Source organism: Nomascus leucogenys, chromosome 16 (assembly GCF_006542625.1).
Source record: "Nomascus leucogenys isolate Asia chromosome 16, Asia_NLE_v1, whole genome shotgun sequence".
NCBI classification, from domain to species: Eukaryota; Metazoa; Chordata; class Mammalia; order Primates; family Hylobatidae; genus Nomascus; species Nomascus leucogenys.
Window position 1 is genome coordinate 46,124,555 of NC_044396.1, and position 9,010 is coordinate 46,133,564.

Consider the following 9,010-nt stretch of genomic DNA (forward strand, 5'->3'; position numbering starts at 1 on the left):
ATAAGTGTTTCCAAAATAAATAAAATCTCAGATGCATTACTAGTGGATAGAATTTGTCTTTGGCTAGAGATAAATGTAGCTCAGTCTTTATCACAGATAACTCCTTCAGCTAACCCTTCTTTAGATAATCTTGTACAAGACTTCTGTGCTAAAAGGCTTTTATTTTCATGTGTGGCTCTGATGAAGAGTTATTCTTCCTTCCTTTTCTCAAATCTCCTGCAGGTCTGCAACATTATTTATTAATTTAAACAATAAATGTTTACCATATGCATACGATGTGCTGGATTATGGAGATAAATAATGAACAATATTGAAATTATTTCTACACTCAAGCAGCATATAGTCTATACAATAACAATTGCCAATGACTGAGCCCCTGTTAGGCACAACATTGAGTGACATGTTTGCACGTGTTACTCCAGGCACTTATGAAAGCTGTGGGTCATTATCCCCATTTTATAGATAGAAAAACTGAGCTTAAATCACCTTCTTAAGATTTTGCAGCAATTCAATGTCAAAGCCTCATTTTGAGTCCTCTTCTGTCTGTCTCAATAGCTGCTCTTCAATACTGTGATCCAGATGAAGCAGCATAACCACTTCATAAGAACCACATTACCTCCAGATTTAAGTAGGTCATTACATCTCTGGAATCCTCTGTCTGCATTCTATTTTATAAAGTAAAAGTCACTGTACTTTTACAAAGCAGGCTTTAGTTCTTCACAGTTCCTTTCTTAAATTAGTGTTTCCCCTCTACCATTGGACCCAAAGAAAAAAGGGAGGAGGACAAAAAACTGCCATTAGGAGAAAACATTTCATGGGTAAACATCTTCTCTTTGTATTAAATTAAAATGTGATCTCATGATACAGCTCTAACTAAAACACTATTATTTTAATATTGTTATATTTTTGCCATTGGAATTTGCAGGAAGTTTGATATCTCATACTTCTAGACAAAGAAATAGACATAATACAGAGTAAGAATTTTCTAAAGTAAATATTTTGAAAGCAAATAATATTCAACAGACTTCAGATTTAATTTTGACTATATCTTCCCATTCTCAAACACCACTTTCTTCAATATTTAGCAAGTTTTTTCTCATTTAGTTCAGGAATATAGTCTCTCACCTGTCACATAAATATATATTTTTCCTCCAACTTGTTTCTCCCCAAATGATAAGATTATTTTGTTGATGAGAGTTGTTTTTTGAAAAGATGAAAAAGTTCAACGAAACTTTAACCATACTGAGAAAAAAGGAGAGAAGACTCAAATAAATACAATCAGAGGTGAAAAAGGAGACACTACAACTGATACCTCAGAAATACAAAGGGTCATAAAAGACTATTAGGAACAATTATACACCAACAAATTGGACAACCTAGAGGAAAGAAATACATTCCTGGACACATACAACCTACCAACATGGAATTATGAAGAAATACAAAATCCAAAAAGATCAATAACAAGTAATGCTATTGAATCAGTAATAAAAAGTTTCCCATCAAAGAAAGCCCAGGACCAGATGACATCACTGCTGAATTCTCCCAAATATTTAAAGAACTAATACCAATTTTACTCAAAAGTATTTCAAAAAATTGAAAAGGAGAGAATATAGTACTTTCAAACTTATTCTATGAGGCCAGCATTACCTTGTTACCAAAACCAGACAAGAACACAAGAAAATTAAATACAGCCCAATATCTCTGATGAACATAGATGTGAAAATCCTTAGCAAAATTCTAGCATACCAAATTCAACAACACATTAAGCAGATTGTTCACCATGATCAAGTAGGATCTGTCCCAGGAATGCAAAGATGGTTAAACACACAAAAATCAATAAACAACAATATATCACATTAACAGGGTGGTTGTTTTAGATTCTGATTTCCTGGACAGTCCGTGGTTTCCTTGGTAGTGACAATGTATCTTATGGAATTAATAAGTGATATATTCTACTGATGATTAAGTAATGATGATTATTATGATGATTAATTGTATGTATCAATTTGATCGGGCCATTGGGTGTCCAGATATTTGGTTCAGCGTTATTCTGGGTGTTTTTGTGAGGTTGCTTTTTGGGTGATATTAGCATCCAAATCAATAGACTGGGAAAAGCAGATTGCCCTTCCTAATGTGTGTGGGCCTCATCCAATCAGTTAAAAGCCTGAATCAAACAAAAAGCCTGCCCTTCTCCTGAGTAAGACATAATTCCTCTGTCTTATTGTCTTCAAACTGGGGCATCTTTTTATCTTGCCTTCACATTCAAACTGAAACATAGGCCCTTTCTTTGTCTTGAGCCTGCTGGCCCTCTAATGGGAACTGTACTCCGAGCTCTCCTGGTGTCCAGCTTGCCAACTCACCCTGCAGATCTTGGACTTGTCAGCCTCCATAATCACATAAGCCAATTCCTTATAATAAACTTCTTCATATATTTATTTATGAATATGAATATATGTAATATATAAGAATATTAAAAATAATTATAATGTTAAATAATATAGTTATATAATATACATATCATATTTATTATATATAACATAATTATATATAAGAAGACAAAATATAATAAGTAGCAGCTGAGTAAAAGATGAGAACAGTTAAAAATGAAGGGATTCTACATGAATAACCAAGAGTTTTAATACTATGGACATTGTTTGAGCACTGATGTAGGGAGAATATACTCAGTAGATATCAAGCCAATATCAAGCTAGTATTAGCATATACTGAGCAAAATGAAGAGATACAAACATACCTGGAGAGCAGTCTGGTATACATAGATAAGATAGATTTCTCCACAGCCTTAGCTTTTAAAACATGAGACTTGAAAACTCATACTGAAGTCTTCACAATTTCCTGGTTTCTGAAATTGTGAGTGCTATAAATCAAAAGGCAAAGGTAGTTTGTTTTTACCCTAGAACATAAGATGGTTGACCCAATTGCAATATATTTCATGTTCACAGAAGGTATGCTCTATATATACTGTGCAAAAATGTTCTTATCTATATCAAAGAACTCAAGGAGATTCATTAGTGTAGCCTTCAGGTCAAGCTTGAATAGCCATTTTTCTGGTCAATGTAACTAAAAATGCACAATATTTTATTTAATAAATTTATCTCTTGCCAGAATGTCCAGGTAGTTACCCAGTGACCGTATTAGTTTGTTTTCACTCTGCTATAAAGATACTACTTGAGACTGAGTAGTTTATAAAGGAAGGAGGTTTAATTGACTCACAGTTCCACATGGCTGAGGAGGCCTGAGGAAACTTACAATCATGGCAGAGGGTGAAGGGGAAGCAAGACATGTCTTACATTGCGGCAGGAAAGAGAGGGAGAGGGCTCAGGAGAAACTGCTACTTTTAAAATCATCATGTCTCATGAGAACTCCATTGCTATCACAAGAACAGTATGGGGGAAACTGGCACCATGATCCAATTACCTCCCACCAGGTCCCTCCCTTGACATGTGGGGATTATAATTCCAGATGAGATTTGGGTGGGGACAAAGAGCCAAACCATATCAGTGACAAGGAACATTTTTCACTTGTTGCCCTTTGGTATTGTTCTGTGACAATAGAACAAGTTAATTGCCTGCTAACAGGCAATTTGTGTAGAACCTCAGAATTATCCAAAATTTCTACAAGTTTTCATTTATTTTGAATTTGTTTAGTTTTCAAAACACCTGACAAGCAAATGGTTTTTGAAGAACTCCTCCATTCTGTGAAAATTATCTGCAGTTTGTAGAATTCATCATAACCTTTGGAATGTAAGCTGATTATCAAAACAGTTGATTAGATCAACTTCATGTAAAATATTCCCTAAGGACAATTCTCAAAAGTCCCCTTTTCCTAATTCCATCCTAGCGTTTATTTAATAAAGATGTCTTAAACCACTAGGTTCCAAGGATGTTTTACAAAATTATGAATGTACAGAAAGAATGAAGTGGCAGAAGTAAATAAGAAAACGGTTAATAGGATGCAATGTTATAGATACTAAAATACAGATATGCACAGCATGGCTCTGGGAACTCAATCAAGGATCAGAGAGCACCAAACATAATAGACTGGTGCAGACAGAAGACTTTATAAAGGGTCAAGACTTAAGACACGAAGAAGGAGATGATTGTAAAAATGAAGCAAATAATGACATTCCAGACAGGGGCAAGATAATTTAAAAAGATGAGCAAAGTTGGGCTTTTTTCGTAACACTCTAGTGTGTTACTGATCTTTTTCTCTTATCATCTCTTCACAAGTTCTCATTTGGCTATCATTTACATACATGCATGCAGGAAGCATGCAGTAGAGGTCACCCAATGATGTCAGAACAATTTGAGCAAGTTGTACACATTCAGTAAATCCAATTTGCACATTGGAAGTTATCCACTGAGGAGTCAAGACAACCAGAAAGAACTGATGATATCCACACAGTGTCATTGCAAGGGTGTTGAGATGATTTGCCCTCCTCCTTCACAGAAAGCCTTCTCTATCTGATAATGTCTGAAATAATATTGTCTTGGCTTTGTCACTTTTGCTTATGGCTTTTATCCATTTTGAAATTAAAATACATGTGAGATGGATTATAAATTCAAGTTGTTATCACTCACTGACATCTTAGTAGAAGCAATTTTTAGTTGCTTTTAGCAGCTTTTGATAGGAAGAAGGGGATAAAATATGAGGAAGTAGATTGCTTGAAGGATTTCATAAAGCCATGGGAGACAAACAGAACTCTGAGAAGTAGGGCTGGGAATACTTCGTTCCTGCACAGAAAAGGCACCAAATAATACTTGTCCAGTTAATGAAAAAATAAAACTTCAGTGATTTATGATTTTTCTGTAGCTGTTCCAGAGACCAGAAATTATTCATTTTGTTCTCTTTTGTCAAAGGCCTATCCTCAATAAGAAGAAAGCAATAGTACAATATTTTTGTGCAAGAAGAAAAGTTTCAAATTTCATCTTAATGTGTTTCTTATAATGTGACAATGTTTTAAAGAAGCCAAAGAGAAAAGGCATTCAAAAATAACAAAGTAGGGTTTAGTACAAAAAAACTTGGAACAAATAACATTCTAGACAAAAAAGTTTCAAGGAAGGATTTTACTTATAAGAAAAACTTATATACGTAAGGCAATGGTAATGTTAATTAAGAGACTCGATTTAAGAGACAAAAGGCAAGACAATGTAGAGATGCTATAAGAAATCTAATGCAAAATTTATCTGCTCAGGATAAGGCTGTGCAAAGGATACCCAGCAACATCTGGGCTTTGAATTCACTATATAGAGAGGCTTGGAGCCATCTGCACAAGATTATAAGAAACAAAGGTCAAAGTTTGGATCACAAATAGTATTAATATTGCCTTGTATATGGAAAATGGGAGAAAATTATTTTTATTTTTAGCATAAAATCTCCAACAGAAGGAATGATAAATCATAAGACAATGTAAAAGAGAATTCCTAACTCTTCTCCTTCTGGAACAAAAAATCAATTAATCTGCTCTGTGTTCTCAGTTACTCAGTGCATTTCAGCTGACTGTTTCTGTTTTCAACTGGCCATGCTGAATTGATGTGAAGAACATTTTCATAGAAGGGACAATGTGATAGCTGCCATTTTGCTCCTAGTCCCAAGAACAATGCTTGGTCCATAGCAAAAACTCAATGTTCAACTGAATGAATGAGTGAAAGAAACAGAAATGGAAGTTGTGGAGAAGAGAAAGAAACTACTCTTATCCTGTCTTTATATTTGGTCCTTTATTATTTCCTCTCTACACCTGCAACTGGTGATTGAGTTGGGAATGTTGGATGCATTTAGTTTGGGGTAGGAGATATGAAGCCCTGCAGAGCTCTTTAATCTGGATGTCATGAGGGAATCTTGCTTTGGAGTTTATTAGGGAAATAATTTAAATTAAATTAAGGAAAAATAGACTGAGGTTATGCAACCTGGGTACCACCCTGAATTCAAGTGAAGTTTCTGCTGCAATTCATGGCATTTTCTTAGACATGATTCTCATTTAACAAAATGTCTTATCTGTAGACTCGAACCTATGTCAGGCTGATTTACATTTCCTCTAATGTTTTAAATCAAGAATTGTTTATTGAGAGCCTGTCTTAGTCAGTTTAGGCTGCTATAACAAAATACCTTAAATGGATAATTCTAAGCAACAGAAATGTATTGCTCAGAGTTCTGGAGGCTGGAAAGTCCAAGACCAAGGCACCAGCAAATTTTGTGTCTGGTGAGGGCTTGCCTTCTGTTTCATAGATGGTGCCTTGCTGCATCCTCACATGGCAGAAGGAGCAAGGGATTTCGCTGAAGCATCTCTTATAAGAGCAAGAATCCCATTCATGAGGGAGGAGGTTCATTAAATGATGACTTAATCACTTCCCCACTTCTTAACCCGATCACACTGGGTATTAGGTTCTAATACGAATTTCGAAGGACACCAGTCCCGGCACAGTGGTTCATGCCTGCAATCCCAGCACTTTGGGAGTCTGAGGCAGGTGGATCACCAGAGGTCAGGAGTTCGAGACCAGCCCAGCCAACTGGTGAAACCCCATTGTGTCTACTAAAAGTACAAAAATTAGCTGAGTGTGGTGGCAGGCACCTGTAATCCCAGCTACATGGGAGGCTGAGGCAGGAGAATCACTTGAACCAGGAAGGCAGAGGTTGCAGTGAGCCAAGATCGGGTAACTGCACTCCAGGCTGGGAGACAGAGCAAGACTCTGCCTCAAAAAAGAAAAAAAAAAAAGGGACACCAATGTTCAGGCCGTAGCAGAGGCCATAATATGCCAAGCTCTGTGTTGGATGCTAAGGAAACAGCTGTCTGAATTGTTAATTAAATACAACAATCCAATCCCCTTTTGGATAGTTTTGTGATGGTGTCAAGGATTAATAAATAATAAATTATAATTTTGATACGTTTTTATTATATACCTTTCTTTGCTATTTTATGTTTTTATCATATACATACTATATTTTCACAGTAATAAATGCAGCTTTGAAAATAGGCATTTGCAAATTATCAAACAAGCTTAAATTATTCACAATTTACTCCTCAGTGCAGATTTAAGGAAGAGAGATAAAAAGTGGATTTAGCTACTAAATTAAGTTCTGTGAACTTTAAAATGTGTATTATAAACTCTGTATTTTCGGTGCTTAATGCATAAATAAGGCCCAACATTTTTTGGAAGATAAATTTCAGGAAACTTATTTACATATTCATATCACTTTGTGTCATTGTGAGGTGTTGCAGACGTAGCTTTCCTCCTGGCACCTGGTGCCTTTCCCACATGAAATATAACTATTCAGTCAGCCTTTTTACGATGGTGACAGTCAATTTTGTCTTTTAAAACCAACCTTTGGCCAGGCACGGTGGCTCACACCTATAATCCCAGCATTTTGGGAGGCTGAGGCGGGCAGCTCATGAGGTCAGGAGATAAGAGACAGTCCTGGCAAACACCATCAAACACCATCTCTACTAAAAATACAAAAAATAATTAGCCGGGTGTGGTGGCACGTGCCTGTAGTCCCAATTACTCAGGAGGCTGAAGCAGGGGAATCGCTTGAACCCGGGAGGCGGAGGTTTCAGTAAGCCAAGGTTGCCACTGCACTCCAGCCTGGGCAACAGAGCGAGACTTTAACCTCAAAAAAAAAAAAAAAAAACAAAAAACAACAACAACAAAAAACACCTTCATTGTCGGCATTTTAGCACTCTTCTTGTCCAATTTAGCAAATGTACAGAAATGGATGTTATAAATTTTCTCCAGGCTTACAATTTAAGATTGTTAGTTGTTTTGTTTTTTTTTTCTATAATCTAGGAATTTGGGGGAAATATCTACTGTTTCCTCTTTAGAATCCAAGGCAACTGTTTTTCTCTCACTTTTCTTAAGTTCCAAAATACTAGGAAATTTTTTAAGCATTTCTTTTTATTTTTTGCTTATTTGCAGCTAGATTTTGACTGGCTATAAATGTAGTACACAAAATATCTTCTTATTGAAATGCTGCTAATTAAATAAAGGTTCTTTTTACTTGAAATAAACTTTACAAAAGGAAAAAAACCACCAACAAACATGTAAGATAATTGTAACAGCAATCAAGCTAAACTTCTCCAGGGTTTTTTGATACCCTGGGATATAATATTTCTGAGAATTCTTCTAATTCCGTAGTTATCCAGATAGATCCCAGCATGGCTGCACATTATTTTGAATTTGATAAGCCAAGAACATATGTATTTATTTGTATCCCATTAGTTCGATTAGCTGGTGAAAAACATACTGTTCAGTTGACAGAGACATATACATAGTTTGCTTAATCTTCGTGCACCCAAAATAGATTTAACAGTAAGCCTGTATCAGTGTGTTCTGATGTCAGAAGAAATGTAACCCTAATAAATGTAGAACACCCAAATAACAGTCTTTACAGAGAGCTGCATTTAAAAATATACTATTTAGTACCCATAATGATTTTTAAATAATACTATTTTGGCTTTTTTTCTTACAAAGAACATTAAAGTGGATCTAATTCATAACTCCAAATAACTCAAGGGTCCGTATCTGATGTTTCAGTGCTGTTATACCTTTCTGCTGTTCTATACTCTTTCGGATGCCAAAATTCTCCTGGCACAGTCTCTTATCTTTCTCTGTCTTACTACATTTAGGGTATGGATAGTCCTAATCTATTTTCCAATTAGAAAAATACACTTCCACTTTAGCAAGAAAGAGAAGAGGGAAATAAGGGAAAATCCTCTTTTGTGGGCAGGACGACTGGAGGAAGGCAGTGACATTTACCCAGGCAGAGTATTCCTCAAGAGCTATTCCCGGGCCTGACTTCCTGTTCTTCCACTCAACAAATGGCTATCAAGCACTTGTCACATTTCTGGCACTCTTATAGAACTTATACTATAGCTGCGAACAAGAGAGAAAACTTTGCTATGTGGTATTTGTTTTCTGTTGCTGCTGTAACAAAAATTACCACAAACTTAGTGGCTGAAAATAACATAAATTTATGACTTGACCATTCTGTAGGTTAG